Source organism: Cetorhinus maximus, chromosome 5 (genome assembly GCF_964194155.1).
Source record: "Cetorhinus maximus chromosome 5, sCetMax3.hap1.1, whole genome shotgun sequence".
Lineage (NCBI taxonomy): Eukaryota > Metazoa > Chordata > Chondrichthyes > Lamniformes > Cetorhinidae > Cetorhinus > Cetorhinus maximus.
Window position 1 is genome coordinate 159,938,532 of NC_135883.1, and position 17,443 is coordinate 159,955,974.

Here is a 17,443-nt window from a genome sequence, read left to right on the forward strand (position 1 = left end):
ACTATGGCACGGCCACAAAAGCAATATAACTTCCCCAGGGAAGCGGAGCCAGACATGGAAGCAGCCATGTCCTCCTTAATGCAACAGCGGGTCCTGAGAACGATAGCCACCCATGTGAACTCTCCACTGTGGCCTGTTAGAAAACTGGACAACTCCTGGAGGGCCACAGTGGACTATCGGGTGCTCAACAGTAACATCCCAGCCTGTGCAGCCACGGTAGCAGCAGTTGCCGACCTGATAGGAAGTATCCCAGCATCCGCAACCACTTTCACGGTGCTGGATATCTCCAATGGGTTTTATTCCAGCCCTTTAAGGAGAGAGGATCAGTACAATTTGCCTTTACCTTTAAAGGACAACAGTACATCTGGAACTGTCTGCCTCGGGGCTTCCACAATAGCCCCAGCATTTTCCACCAATGCATGACAAACAGTTTAAAGGGCTTCAGCCAGCCCAGGCGGCTGGTACAATATGTGGATGACCTGCTCCTATTCTGAGTGCTGTGCTGCTCCAAGAGCGGCATGGCAAGCTGAGACCGGTGGTCTACTCCTCCAGGAGACTCACAGATGTGGAGAAGAGCTACTCCAGTTGTGAAAGGCACCTCTTGGCCACACATTGGGCTGTGAAAAGGTCACTGATCTTCACAGGCACCACTCCCATCACCCTCCTCACCCATCACACGCCCACCCAGATGCTCTTGGATGGGAGAATCAAGGATGGGACAGTGAGCAGTGCCCGCATTGCTCGCTGGACACTGCTTCTCTCACAGATGGACCTAAAAGTAAAAGGGCTCTGCGAGCCAAAGCTCGCAGCTAACCTGGTATATCCTGGAACAGCCCACCGGTGTTCCATAGAAGGGGCTTAGGAAGTAGACAAAGGTTTATGGGCCGGGATACACCCCACAGGCCGTGAAATCTATGTGGATGGCTCCAGCACAGTATCTGCTGGTGAGCGACACACGGGGTGTGGAGTTTATGACCCAGCGGCTAACCTTGCCCTGGCAATTAAGCTCCCCAGCACCATGAGCGCCCAGCAGGCTGAACTATCTGCGGTAGTGTACGTGGTTACACACCCCGAGATCTTCCCCACCCAATACACGATTTGCTCGGACAGCATGTTCACATGCAATTCGTGTACGGAGTACCTGGCCATCTGGTCCCACCGTGGATACACCTCCGCTGACGGGAGACCCCTCACAGTGAAACCCTTGCTGGAGAAAATCTTAGCCGCAGTGGGGAAGGAATGGGAGGTTTTCATCCATAAGGTGAAAGCCCATTCCTCCGCAGAACCCCGGAGTGAGGGCAACCGGCAGGCCGACGTGCTAGCTAAGGAGGGTGCCCGCACAGGCATTATCTGGGACCCATATGGGTCCCGTTCTATCGCAGCAGTCACGGGTAGGAATGGGACACAGGGGATTGCAGGGGTAGCTTTAACCCCGGAACTTAAGACGGTCCAAACACAAGACCCCGTCCTCAAGGCAGTCCTCAGTGCAGTTGCAGAAGGGAAAAGGGTAGAGGGCCCTTACAGCACAGCAGCCCTCTCTGTAAAGGGAGGCATGCTGTTTAAGGGAGAGCAATGGGTAGTACCGCAGGGGAGAGAGCACCGGTTGTGACTGCGAGGGGCAGCAAAAGTAACGTGGAGGAGATCACTACCTATTCCCATGTGGGAAGATGGCCAGGGTGGCTGGGATCTAACTCCACCCAATTCTCTAGTCTGACCGGGTTCACCTACCTGGAGGCCTCCCTCCCTTACCCCAGCAAACAGGTTGTGGCCACACGGGTCAGGGTCACTGAGGGGAAACGCGTGTGCCTGACCTGCAGAGGACAGATTCCCCTGGGAAGGTGGTGGTGCCTCAGGAAGCTGAGCAGAAACATGGGGGACGGTACAGCTGACTGGGAGGGACTGGGGAATGACACCCATCGGACCATTACCGGGAACCATGGGGGGGTGAGCGTGTGCTGGGACAAGTGGTGGTAATCGGAACAGGGAATCTATGTCTGCCTTTGGGGATCGCGGAAGACCTGCCCCACTGGCGTATCCATTATCTTTTCCACAGCATGGCTGGGCAAGGGGAAGGGGGTGGAATGGGATTCCCACCTACACACTTGCATAACCCCATCCTCTCCAGCCTCAGTTAAGGCCTCTGAACTCGTGGCACATACCCAAAAGCCCCTGCCCACGGCCCCGACAGGAAGGACACATATGGAGAAGTGCCCTGCCCCCACCAAGGCACCAGGGAGTGGGCTGGTACTAGTGCCAATCGAAAAGTTGCTCAGATACTGAAGCAGTCCCTGTCCAAATGCAGCAAGGCCTGGACAATATCCAGGCTTGGGCTGACAAGTGGCAAGTAATATTTGTGCCACACAAGTGCCAGGCAATGAATATCTCCAACAAGAGAGAATCTAACCATCGCCCCTTGACGTTCAATGTCATTATCATCACTGAATCCCCCACCAGCAACATCCTGACCAGAAATTGAACTGTGCTAGCCATATAAATACTGTGGCTACAAGAGCAGGTCAGAGACGTGGAATCCTGTGACAAGTTACTCACCTCCTGATTCCCCGAAGCCTGTCCACCATCTACAAGGCACAAGTCAGGAGTGGGATGAAATACCCCCCCACTTGCCTGGGTGAGTGCAGTTCCCACAAGACTCAAGAAGCTTGACATTATCCAAGACAAAGCAGCCCACTTGATTGGCACCACATCCACAAACATTCACTCCCTCCACCATTGATGCACAGTAGCAGCAGTGTGTATCATCTACAAGATGCATTGCAGGAATTCAGCAAGGTTCCTGACACAGCACCTTCCAAACCCACAACCACTACCTTATAGAAGGACAAAGGCAGCAGATAGATGGGAACACCACCACCTGGAATTTCCCCTCCAACTCACTCACCATTCTGACTTGGAAATATATCACCATTCCTTCACTGTTGCATTGGTCAAAATCCTGGAACTCCTTTCCTAACAGCACTGTAGGTGTACCTACACAACAAGGACTGCAGTGGTTCAAGTAGGCAGATCACTACCACCTTCTCAATGGTAACTAGTGATGGGCAATAAATGCTGGCAAAGCCAGCGAAGCAAACTTCCCTTAATGAATAATTAAACAAAACTTTCCTGGCACAGCCTCTCACCGGGTTACTTTATCCCTGGCACTGCCTCTCACCGGGTTACTTTATCCCTGGCACTGCCTCTCACCGGGTTACTTTATCCCTGGCACTGCCTCTCACCGGGTTACTTTATCCCTGGCACTGCCTCTCACCGGGTTACTTTATCACTGGCACTGCCTCTCACCGGGTTACTTTATCCCTGGCACTGCTTATCCCTGGCACTGCCTCTCACCGGGTTACTTTATCCCTGGCACTGCCTCTCACCGGGTTATTTTATCCCTGGCACTGCCTCTCACCGGGTTACTTTATCCCTGGCACTGCCTCTCACTGGGATTTTGTTTCTTGGCACTGACACTCACTTGGGTGCTGATCCCCTGGCATTGATCCCACTCGGTTTCTCTTTCCCTTGCACTGCCTCTCACTGTGTTACTTTTTCACTGGCACTGCCTCTCACTGGGGTGCAGTCCCCCTGGCACTGACTGACTGGGGTAAAAGGGAACCTGCAATGGGGGGCACAGTGTAAAAATAAGGAGAAGCCTAGGCATGTGCATCTTTTTAATGTTTTGAAGGCTGTGGAAAGAGGACAGGGATAGATAGTACAATCCCTCGAGACTGACCATCCATTCAGGCGCAACAGTCTATCTGAGTGTCACTCCAGGATCCACTCAAAACCCTTTTCCACCTCCGGTTCTGGCATCCCTTCACCTTCCCCAATTCCAATCATTTCCAGACCTTTTCCCTGACCACTTTACTAATGCCAGGGATCATTCTCTCCAGTCTCTGGTCGTAGTGTTTTTAATGGTTCTGTTATTTTTAGCTCCCGACAAGGTAAGCCAATTCCCTTCAACTTATTGCCAGCTTAAAGTCCCAGCTAGAAGAGGTTCTAAGCATTAAAGGAACATAATCTTAGATTCATTCCTCAAATACAAACCCTCTACTCCAGGAATGTCAAAGACCACAAAATTATCTCAGGACAGGACATACATTGAGGCCGGTCTTAGCAGACCAGCTTCTTTGAAAGTCAAACAATATCAGCTCGTGGAAATCATAATAAGACTTCTGGAGTAGTGTATTTATGTGGATTGCCGAGATAATAAATATTTTAGATTACACGTTGCATATGCTTCAAAAACTTACACGCTTTATTGAAGCCCATTATAGTTTATAGCTTATACATGAAGTTATGAATGATAATTAAAGTGAAACAAAACGTGTAAATAATAGACTTAATACATGAAATTTATAAATCCAACTTACCTACAAATATTGTTGGATAACTCAAACAATCAGTCACTATTAATAACCATGACTAGGATGAGGCCGTCACACTGGCCAGATGAGGCAGACGTGCTCGGGAGGCCCTCATTGCTTCTAGACTTGTGGAGGATGATGACAACATGCAGTGGAGAGACACCATAAGATCCTCACATTACATCTATGAATATTTGAATCCAGTCTGGCTTATGGCAGAACACATACCCTCTGTGATAATGCTCCTGTCATGGAGATGCAGTGGAGGCCCTAATAACCACTTGATTGCAGGAGGATGATGATGACATGCAGTGAGGACTCGCCTAATATCTTTACATAGCCTCTGAGAATGTCTGACTCCTGTCTGGCTAAGGGCAGCTCGCTTCCGCTCTGAGATCAGGGTCAAATCAAAGAGACAAAGCCCTGAAACTTAAGGAGCATCTGATCCTTTGTCCGCCTTCAGCAACTGAGCCCTTCAGGAGCACAGCGTCACTGGTCACAGATGCTGAGGAGATGGGGGCCAGCCCCATCATAAAGATGCTGAGAACAAACAGAGAGAATGACGGATCTCTGGGATGCCTGCCTACGACATTCCGGCAGCACTAACAAGCACAGCCGAGGTGCAGGCATCAGGGATGTGTCGAGGGAGCATGAGGATACACCATTACTTTGGTCTGAAGGATGCACAGAGCACAGGGAAGAGGCCATGGACTGAGACTCCTGCCTTTATCTTTTGCAGAAACGTTTCAATCTGAGTGACATGAACAGTGCTCGTCAGAGCAAGGAGACAGAGGATTGGCGTCCTCTGGAGGCTGAGACCTGGATGGCCACGGCCTGCTTTCGGGGTCCTGCTGTGTGGCAGTGGAACCCTCCTCGGCCTTTGCCGCTGGAGCTGCTGAGGCCACAGGAAGAGGGGATTAAGATGTGCCAGACACTCCCGGAGTCACCTGGATGGATGGCCTCAGGGTGTGCACCTGCTGATCCTCCCCCCTATCGGTGCCCACGGGCCCCTGGCTGACTGCCTGCAGAGACAAAAGAAGAGCCTATTGTCTATTTTATTAATAAATCTTATCACTGAAGAATTAGTGAAGGCTAAATGTTTTCTTTCCAACCTGTGTAATGGGGTGTTTTGAAGTGAATGGCTGGTTGGCTCCCTTCCAAAAGTAATTTAGCTTCAGGGTTTAGCTGTACTCCGTGTTTCTTTCAATTTTGGCTTATACAAATGAACATACGAATTAGGAGCAGGAGTAGGCCACTCAGCTCCTCGAGCCTGCTCTGCCAATCAATAAGATCATGGCTGATATGAATGTAAACTAAACCCCACATTCCTGTCTACCCCTGATAACCTTTCACCCCTTTTTTAATCAAGGATCTATCTTGCTCTGCCTTAAAAATATTCAAAGATTCTGCTTCCACCGCCTTTGGAGGAAGAGAGTTCCAAAGACTCACAACTACCTGAGAGAAAAAATCTCCCCTCCTCTCTGTATTAAATGAGCAGTCCTTATTTTTAAACAGTCACCTCTCGTTCTTGATTCTCCACAAGGGGGAACATCCTCTCCACATCCACCCTGTCAAGGCTCCTCAGGATCTTAAAGGTTTCAATAAAGTCAATTCTTACTCTTTTAAATCCCAGTGGATACAAGCCTAACCTGTCCAGCCTGTCCTCATAAGACAACCTGCCCATTCCTGGCATCAATCTCGTTAACCTTCTCTGAACTGCTTCTAACGCATTTACATCTTTCTTTAAGTATAGAGAGCGGTGCTGTTCACAATACTCCAGATGATTCATGCATTAGGATCCCCAGATCCCTCTGAATCTCAGAGATCTGCAATCTCTCATCATTTAGATAATTAGCTTCTTTCTTATTCTCCCTGATAAAAATAACCAGTTCACAGTTGCCCACATTATACTCCATTTGCCAGATCTTTGCCCACTCACTTCACCTACCTATGTCACTTAGTAGCCTCCTTACATTCTCTTCACAATTTACTTTCCTATCTATCTTTGTGTTGTCAGCACATTTAGCATCTATTCCTAAGGTCCCTTCATCAAAGTCATTTATATAAATTGTGATAAGTTGAGGCTCCAGCACTGATTCCTGTGGCACAAGAAACATAGAAACTAGGAGCAGGAGTAGATCATTCGGCCCTTCGAGCCTGCTCCACTATTCACTATAATCACTGCTGATCCTCTATCTCAACACTTTCTCTCCATACCCCTTGATGCCCCTAATATCCAAAAAATTATCAATTTATTTCTTGAATATACTCAGCGGCCTGGCCTCCACACCTTTCTGTGCTAGAGAATTCCACAGATTGAGCATCCTCTGAGTGAAGGCATTTTTCCTTCTTTCAGCCCTAAATGGCATACCCCGTATCCTGAGAGTGTGATCCCTGGACTCCCCAACCAGGAGAACCATCCTCTCTGCATTCAGTCTGTCTAGCCCTGTTAGAATTTTATATGTTTCAATCAGATCCCCTCTCATTCTACTAAACTCTAGTGAATACAGTCCCAGTCGAACCAATCTCTTCTGATGCGACTGTCCTGCCATCCCCGCTATCAGTCTAGTGAACCTCTGCTGCACTCCCTCTATGGCATGTATATCCTTTCTTAGGTAGGGTGACCAAAACTACACACAACACTCCTGGAGTGGTCTCACCAAGGCCTTGTATAACTGCAGTAAGTCATCCCTACTTCTGAACTCAAATCCTCTTACAAATCCTCATCCCTCCCAATTGCTTGCTGCACCTGCCTGTTTAGTTTCATTGACTGGTGCACAAAGACACCCAGATCCCTTTGTACATCTACATTTCCCAATATATCACCATTTAAATAATACTCTGCCTTTCTCTTTTTCACACCAAAGTGTATAACTTCACATTTATTCACATGATCCTGCATCTGCCATATGTTTGCCCACACACACTACTTGTCTAAATCACCCTGAAGCCTCCTTGCATTCTCCTTACAACTCACAACTCCATCCAGTTTTGTGCCATCAGCAAACTTGGAAATATTGCATTTGGTTCCCTCATCCAAGTCATTTATATTTCTCCTGAATATCTGGGGCCCAAGCACTGATCCCTGCGGTACACCACAAGTCACCGCCCGCCATCCGGAAAAAGATCAATTTATTCCCACTCTCTGTTTCCAGTCCGTCAACCAATTCTTAATCCATGCCGGTATATTACCAACAATCACATGTGATTTAACTTTGCCCACTAGCCTCATATGTGGGACCTTATCAAAAGCCCCCTTGAAATCCAAATGCATCACATCCACTGGTTCTCCCTTAACTATTCTACTAGTTACATCCTCAAAAAACTCTAGTAGATTAGTTAAGCATGATTTCCCTTTCATAAACCAATGCTGACTTTGTCTATTCCTGTTAATGCTTTTCAAGTGTTCTGTTACCATGTCTTTTATAATAGACTTTAGCATTTTCCCCACTAATGATGTTACGCTAACTGGTCTGTAAATCTCTGTTTTTTCTCTCCCTCCTTTTTTAAATAGTTACATTTGCCACCCTCCAATTGTAGGAACTGATCCAGACTCTATAGAATATTGAAAGGTCACCTCCAATGCATCTAACATTTCCTGGGCCACTTCCTTTAGTACTCTGGGATGTAGATTATCAGGCACTGGGCATTTTTCAGCTTTTAAACCCATTAATTTCTCTAGCACTACTTTTTTTTACTAATCCTGATTTTCTTCCATTCCTCCCTCTCACTAGACCCTTGGTTCCCTAACATTTCTGGGAAATTATTTGTGTCCTCTTTAGTGAAGACAGAACCAAAATGTATGTCTAATTCTTCTTCTATTTCTTGGTTCCCCATTAGAATTCCCACCGTTTCTGACTGTAAGGGACCTACATTTGTCTTTGCTAAACTTTTTCTCTTCACATGTTATCGAAGCTTTTACAGTCAGTTTTTATGTGCCCAACAAGTTTACTCTCATACTTCATTTTCCCCTTCTTGATCAATCTTATTGTCCACTTTTGCTGAATTCTAAACTGCTCCCAATCCTCAGGCTTGCTGCTTTTTCTGGCAATTTTATATGTCTCCTCCTTGGATCTGATACTATCCCTCATTTCTTATGTAATCCATGTTTGAGCCACCTTTCCTGTTTTATTTTTGCACCAGAGAGAAATGAATGACTGTTGTAATTCATGCATAGGTTCCGTAAATATTAGCTATTGCCTATCCACCATCAAGACTTTTAGTAAGTTTTCCCAATCCATTATTGCCAACTTGCACCTCATACCCTCATAGTTCCATTTATTTAGATTCAGGACCATAGTTTTGGATTCAACTTCTTCACTCTCCATCTTAATGGGCAATTCTATCATTTTATGGTCACTCTTCCCCAAGGGATAAGATTGTTAATTAACCCTTTCTCAGTGCACAATACACATTCTAGGATAGCCTGCTGCCTAGATGGTTCCTCAATGTTTGATCTAAGAAACCATCATGTATACACTGCTGGAAATCCTCCTTCACAACCTCATTACTAGTTTTATTAGTCCAATCTATATGTAGATTAAAGTCACCCCTGATTACAGTTGTACCCTTATTTCCTGTTTAATGCCTTTCTGCATTACTGTTTTGGGGCCTATAGACAACCCCCACCAAAGTTTTCTGCCCCTTGGTATTTCTTATCTCCACCCAAACAGATTCCATATCATGATTTCCCGAGCCAATATCCTTCCTCACTATTGCATTGATTTCATCCTTTACTAACAATGCTCCCCCAGCTCCTTTCCCTATTTGTCTGTCCTTCCGAAATATTGAATAGTCCTGGATGGTCAGTTCCCATCCTTGGTCACCCTGTAGCCATGTCTCGGTAATTGCAGCTATATCAGCACTGTTTATATCTATTTGCATTGTTAATTCATCTACCATATTGTGAGCGCTCCGTGCATTAAGAGACAATGCCTTTAGACATGTCTTTCTAAACTTGTTAGTCATCTTAGCTTTATTTTGCACCATTTGTTTTACACCCTTCTTTTTTCTGCCTTCCACTTTTGTTTCTTCCTTTTCTGCCTTTGGTTTCTATCCTTGTTTCCCCCTCCTCTGTCTCCCTGCTCAGGTTCCCATCCCCCTGCCATTCTAGTTTAAACCCTCCCTGACCGCATTAGCTAACACACGCCTGAGGACATTGGTCCCGGTCCTGCCCAGATGCAACTCATCCTGTTTGTACTGGTCCCACCTACCCCCAAACCAGTCTCAATGGAATCCCAGGAATTCCTTCGGCCACATATTCATCCGAAATATCCTGTTATTTCTACTCTCGCTAGCATATGGTACTATTAGTAATCCTGAAATTCCTACCATTGAGGTCTTACTTTTTAAATTACGTCCTAACTCCCTATATTCGGCTTGTAGGACTCATCCCTTTCCTTCACCTATGTCGTTGGTGCCAATATGTATCACGACCACTGGTTGTTTGCCCTCCTCCTTCAGAATTCCCAGCAGCCTCTCTATGACATTCTTGACCCAGGCACCAGGAGGCAACATACCATCCTGGAGTCTCTTCTGCGGCCACAGAAATGCCTGTCTGTTCCCCGGACTATGGAATCCCCTACCACTAAAGCCCTGCCACTCTTCTTCCTCCCCTCTTGTGCAGCTTGGCCACCAGTGGTACCATGGGCTTGGCTCCTGCTGCTTTCCCTTGAGAAGTTGTCTCCCGCAACAGTATTCAGAAAAGTATATCTGTTAGAGAGGTGAATAAATATGAGCTTCTCCTGCACTACCTGCCTTCCTCTACTCTGCCTGGTGGTGACCTATCCCTTTTCTGCTTGTTTAGTCTTTACCTGCGGTGTGACCATCTCAATGAATGTGCTGTCCACACAATATCAGCATCGTGCATGCGCCACAATGAATCCACCTGCAGCTCCAGCTCCATAATGCAGTTCGCCAATAAATGCAGCTGGACGCACTTCCTGCACACATAGTCACCAAAGTCACTGGAAGCATTCATGTCTTCCCACCTAGTTCAGGAGGAGCATATCACAGGTGTGAGCTCTGCTGCCATGACATCCATTTCAATTAAGCTCATTAGTTACTCCCTTTAAAGAATACTAACTATGCCAGGGACCTTATTCTACCCAATAACTCCCACTACAGTCCAAAGTCCCCACCTTATTTTGGTTAAGCTAATGAACTGCAGTAGTTTAATTAGTAGAAAAAGTAGAAGTGGAAGTGCTCACCTGACCCTACTTACCAATCAGCTGCCTCCGCTGTGTCGTGTCACTTTTTGAATCAGGACGTCACTTCGAAATCCACCACCTGAAGGTCCTGAGGGTACAGCTCTCCTCTCTGGTCTCGGCTTCTGTTTCTCATGCCCTTTTATATTGTTGTCGCTGGCCTCTCCTCTCCTGTTTAAAACTCACCTTCCTCTAACCCGAACAGCAAATTTTAGTTAATTGTTAAAGGAAAGAAAGCCTAGACTTTAGATAGAATTTTACCCTTAATTTAACCCTTATACACCCTCAGTCTCCAATCTCCAACTGATGCTCTCTACTGCAGCCAAACACAGCACTCCAGTGCAGACAAAAGACCACTTGTCACATCCTGCCATCCAGAAAAAGACCCATTTATGCATACTCTCTGCTTCCTGTTTGCTAGCCAATCTTCTATCCATGCCAATATGTTACCCCCTACACAATGAGCTTTTATTTTCTGCTTTATCCTTTGATGTGACACTTCATCAAATGCCTTCTGGAAATCTAAGTACAGAACATCCACCATTTCCCCTTTTCCACAGCACATGTGACTCCTTCAAAGAACTCCAATAAATTGGTTCAACATGATTTCCCTTTTACAAAACCATGTTGACACTGTCTGTTTGCCTTGAATTTTTCTAAGTGCCCTGCTATAGCATCTTTAATAATAGCTTCTAACATTTTCCCTATGACAGAGGCAAGGCTAACTGGCCTTTAGGTTCCTGTTTTCTGTCTTCCTCCTTTTTGGAATAAAGGAGTTATATTTGTTATTTTGCAATCGAATGCAACTTTCCCCAAATCTAGGGAATTTTGGAAAATTAAAGCCAATGCATCAGCTATCTCACTAACCACATCTGTCAAGACCTCACAGTGAATTCCATCTGTACCTAGGGATTTGTCAGCCCGCAGCCCCAACAATTTGCTCAATACCACTTTTCTGGGGATTGTAATTTTCCCGAGTTCTTCCTCCCTTCCATTTCCTGATTTACAGCTAAGCCCATGATGTTACTTGTGTACTCTATAGTGAATATCTAAGCAAAATATCTGTTTAATTCATCCGCCACCTCCCGACTTTCAATTACCAATTCCCCCGACGCACTCTCAAAAGGACCAAGACTCACTTTGTTAACTCTTCTTATTTAAATATCCATAGAAACACTAACTACCAATCTTTATATTACGAGCTAGCTTTCTCTCATTCTCTAATTTTTCCTTCCTTATTAATCTTTTTCACATCCTTTGCTGTTCCTTATATTCTTTCCAATCTTCTGACCTTCCAGCTATCTGCGAGTAATTATCTGTTTTTTCATTAAGTTTGATGCTGTCTTTAACTTTTTTAGTTAACCACAGATGGTGGGCCCTCCCCTTGGAATTTTTCTTTCTCATTGGAATGTATATATTCTGTGTATTCTGAAATATCCCTTTAAATATCTGCTACTGAACCTCTATTGGCCTATCCCTTAGGGGGTGGTGAGGTACCAGAGAGAATCACGAAGGTACAGAAGGCCAATCGGATGACCTGTTTTGAGGTTTTGTCTTATACGCCAAAGGGGAATGGGCCGAATTCAGCAAAAGTATATAAACGTCAGAGTCCAAGAAGACATCAGCACTGCAGGCGGAGGATAGGGGCCTGGTCACTCACTGGGAGACATGGGGAGACATCGTCCAGCGGGCCGACCACCTGAAGGGTGACCCCGTGCACGGGAAGTCACCAAGCACCCGGTACAGTGAGTACGAGCTGTCACTAGTGAATGAATAAAGGTTTCCCACCTGAAGTAGAAATTGAATCCAAGACTGGTTTTGTGTTGTTGATACCCAGAGAACAGGACACGAACCTTGTAGACTCCCTGCTTCTAGAGTCTTACACCTCCAGGACAGCTGTTGCAGTTCAGAGCTGCATACAGCAGACCTGGACAACACCCTGGCTTGTCTGATGAGGGGTAAAGAAATTTCATGCCACACAAGTGCCAGGCAGTGACCATGAACGATGGCATCACCATTGCTGAGACCCAAGCATCAACCTCCAGGGTGTCACCATTGAGCAGAAATTGAAGTGACCAACCTCACAAACACTGTTTCTATCCAACCAGATTAGAGACTTCATACTGGATCACCTCCTGCACACCCAATCCTCACTGCAAGGCAGACGTCTGGTTGTAATGTAATCCTCACCACTTTCCTGGATGTGTGAAGGTCCAGCAACACTCCAGGAGCTGACACAACCGTCCAAAACAAATCAATCCCTTTAACCAACACCACATCTATTAGCTTAAATATCCACAACATCCACCATCGGTATGTTGTAGCTACAAGCTGTAATATCTACAAGATTCACTGCAGCGAGTTACTAAAATTTTTAGTTCGGTGGGTGGACGCGAGCCCCACCCGCTCGAGTGTGAAACGACACTCATTGATTTCAGCCAAACGTGCCGACGTCAACGCACAGTTACGCGATGGTTTGGTCAGCGGGTGCACAGCGGAGTCGGCAGCACGCCCGCTGACAATGAAAAAGCTGTTAAAGAATCAATTAACTTACATTTTTCACTGACCATCGAACCTTATGGTTGGCGGGCAGGCAGAAAGGCCAAGCGGCCTTTGCACTTTTTTGGAAACTTCATCAACGTGCAGGATGAGGTTTCCAAAAGCAAATAAAAAATAAAAGTTTTAAAATTTAATCAATAACATGTCCCTGCTCATGTGACAGAGTCACAAGAGGGGCCATTTTAATTACATTTTTCAAATCTTTATTTATTTTTTAAAAAACTGTTCGGGGGGAATATAGGGGTAGAGTAAGAATTTATTGAAAGGGAATGAATTACTTAAAATCTCCAAGCAGCAAGTGCTACCAAGCACATTAACAGTTAGAGGTTACCAGATGAATCTTGCACAGCCTTAGGGCCTGCAAACAACACAAAGGCTTTGGGAACCAGACTGGAGTCAGAGGATGGCAATAACATAGATTAAGTGTGCTCTTCAACAGATAGGGGAAGAACATATAGTCCTAGTTTAGATAGGAGGGAACGTCTCTGCCTGGTTGAAAACAAATAGAGACATTCGGTGCATGTACCTGTTACCTGAGATGTCTGTTTAATGTAAACCTATATGTTGACGAGATCGGAATCTGGAAACTGTTCTTGTACATGACCAATAATGTATAAATATACTGAACAATTGTAATTTAGCAGAGTGCTACCTCAAGCTGCATTGAGATGGTTCTCCCCTTGCAATTACTCGAATAAACGATCGTGACCTGTACCTGAGACTCCTGTGGTCCATTTGTCAAAGTGACCACAACAAAACGCTTCATGTTCCTGAGACAGCTCTGTGCCTCAGGGAGATTTTGAATCACTCACTTGTGCACATGTGTGAAGTTAGCGCTCGCCCCGCTCACCCTCCTCCCCCGCCCGCAGTAGCAGCGCTGCTGCTGCCGCTCCTGTTTCACGCTGGGCCGGCCTTCATTTGACGGCCATTGTGAAGTTGCTGTCTGGCTCCGATCGCGGGCGGCAGCCGGCTCTCCGACTGCCCCTGCCCACCCCCGTCGAGCCTGCCCATCAAGGGCAAAATTCTGCCCTAAGACTTCCTCTGCAGCACCTCCCAATCCCACAACCTTCACCAGCTGGAAGGACAAGAGCAGCAGGACAATGGAACACCTTCACCTCCAAGTTCCCCTCCAAGATCTCAATCTCCATTTTCTCACTGTCGCTGGATTAATCCCTGGAACTCCCAGTTTAACAATGTTGGTTTACCTGCACCGCATGGAATGCAGCCGTTCAAAAAGAGGCCTCACCACCATCTTAGGGCACCAAGGTAAGGGAAATAAATACCAACCTTGTCGGCAACTCTCACATCCCAAGAAGCAATAATAAATACAATGTGACCACAATGTGCAATGACTCGAACAAATATGTCCCTGGTTAAAGTTTTTTACAGCTTCATTTTACTATGGGGAGAATTTTCTCTCCTTTGGCGAGTTGGGTGGGAGCGGGCATGGGCGGGCGCACAGCCGATCACCACCCGCAATCGGCCGAGCGCCACCATTTTGCGTGGGTGGGCCCAGCGTGACGCACACCCGGAAGTGCTCAGGGCTACCTGTGCGGGCGGGGGGAGGAGGGAGAGTCGGGGCCTGCACTCTTTCACACACATGAAGCTGCCTCAGGGAAATTAAGGAAAGTCAAAAATTGATCAACAAAAAAATAAAATTATTCAGACACGTCCCCTCATGTGACATTGTTACATGAGGTGGGATATGTTTATCAATTCATATGAAACAATTTCTTAAATTAATAAAGCCTTCATGAAATCTCATCCCGCCCGTGGATGAGCTTCCATGTAAAATGCGAAGGCCGCCTGGGCTCTTCGTCTGCCCGATAACCTTAAGGTTGGCCGGGCAGCCCTGTTAATTACTTCAATACATTTTTAAATGGCCTTAATAGGTCTTTGACAGCTCGACGGGCGCGCAGCCGATTCCGCTGGGCACCTGCCAAACTCAGGATCAGAATGACGCGCGGTGACATCAGTACGCACGCCCGACATCACCGCGTGTCATTTTACCCGTGAGTGAGTGGGCCCCACCCCCACACACCGACCAGAAGTTTCAGGCCTTTGTGATTGAAGAGCACTTGAACAATTTAAAATACAAAAATCAGCTTCAGTTATTGCTCTTAAATGTAGGCCCTGTAAATGTCCGGAAGGACAATTGGGATTTGATTTCAGATCAGTCTATGGAGGCAGCTTTACTTCAGTGATCATTGGGTGGTCCAGATATTACCTACATTTACAATGACCCTGTTTTTGAGTGAGGTATTCAGCTGATTTGATTAATTTGCATTGAGAGAGCAACAAGTCATTTCTTGGCCTCTCTTCTCAGTAACATTTACAATGTGCTTTGCATCTTTTTATATAGAACTAATGAGAGCTGAAGATAAACAGTATCACAAGACATAAAGTGACTTCATCTGCACATGGACAAACCAAATACCTGAATTTTAATAACTGGAGATTATACAACCTGAGACACAAAATGTACCTGTAATTCTCTCAGGCTCTTTATTCCCTGGATTAGTTACAAAGCTTGTAGTCAAACCCGAATCAAGCAGACATGAGGAGGTGGGTGGTGGGTAGCAGTGCGATTGCACACGGCATGAGGCTGTAAATTAAGTTACAGATCAGGTGGCAAATCTATGATTTTAAATTGTTAATCCCAGGATTAGCAGCACCAGATTAGCAGCATCAGGTTAGCAACATAAAAAGGCAGAATTGACTTTAATTACTTAAGATGGTTGATAACTTGAATTCTTGCCGATGTTACAGAAGAATATAAGAACAAAAGAAATAGGAACAGGAGTAGACCATTCGGCCCCTCAAGCCTGCTCCGAGATTCAATAAATTCATGGCTGAATTTCTTGTGTTTCGAATTCCACATTCCCATCTATCCCCGAAAATCTTTGTTTCCCTTGCCTAACAAGAATCTACCTACATCTGCCTTAAAAATATTCAATGATCCCGACTCCACCACTTTCTGAGGCAACCACCAAAGTTGCACTACCCTCTGTGAAAAAAAAATCTCCTCGTCTCTGTCCTAAACCAGCACCCCCTAATTTTAAAATATTGCCCCCCAGTTCTGGACTCACCCACAAGAGGAAAGATCCTTTCCACACCCACCTTGTCAAGGCCATTCAGGATCTTGTATACTTCAATCATATTAGCCCTCAATCTACAAAACTCCAGTGGACACAAGCCCAGTCTGTCCAACCTTTCCTCATCAGACAAAGGAAGCTTCAGATGGTGAGAAATTAGAATGTAGCCAAAGTAGGCATCTACGCTCAGAGTCAGTCTGAACATGAAATCACTTCAGATAAGCAAACATTTTTTAAAAGTACATCTAAACCTTGAAGCGAAATTACTTTTGGAAGGTAGCCAACCAACCAGCCATTTCAAAACACCCCATTACACAGTTTGGAAAGAAAACATTTAGCCTCCACTAACTCTTAAATTGATAAGATTTATTAATAAAATAGACAATAGGAGCTTGTTTCGTCTCTGCAGACTGTCTATAAAAAGTACACACCATTAGCTTTTGGTCAGTCAGCCATCTTTGGAACATAAAGGGTCAGAGGGCAGTCTTTTGAGAATTCCCCTGGGTTGAGACAGAGATATATCAAAAGTGGATATGACCATAGTGAATTTCTGAGTATATATCTTTCTTAATTAGAAAGCCCTCTACACCTCCATCCCCCACCAGGATGGTCTGAGGGTCCTTAACTTCTTCCTCGAACAGAGGCCCGAACCATCCCCATCCACCTCTACTCTCCTTCGTCTGGCTGAACTTGTTCACACACTGAACAATTTCTCCTTTAACTCCTCTCATTTCCTCCAAATGAAAGGTGTGTCTATGGGTACCCGCATGGGCCCCAGCTATGCCTGTCTCTTTATGAGGTATGTGGAACATTCCTTGTTCCAGTCCTACTCCGGCCCCCTTCCACAACTCTTTCTCTGGTACATCGATGATTACTTCGATGCTGCTTCAGGCTCTCGTCGGGACCTGGAAAAATTTATTAATTTTGCTTCCAATCTCCACCCCTCCATCATTTTCACATGGTCCATCTCTGACAATTCCCTTCCCTTCCTTGACCTCTCTGTCTCAATTTCTGGTGATAGACTGTCCACCAATATCCATTACAAACCTACCGACTCCCACAGCTACCTCGACTACAGCTCCTCGCACCCAGCTTCCTGTAAGGACTCCATCCCATTCTCTCAGTTCCTTCGCCTCCGTCGCATCTGTTTTGTTGATGCTACCTTCAAAAACAGTTCCTCTGACATGTCCTCCTTCTTCCTTAACCGAGGTTTTCC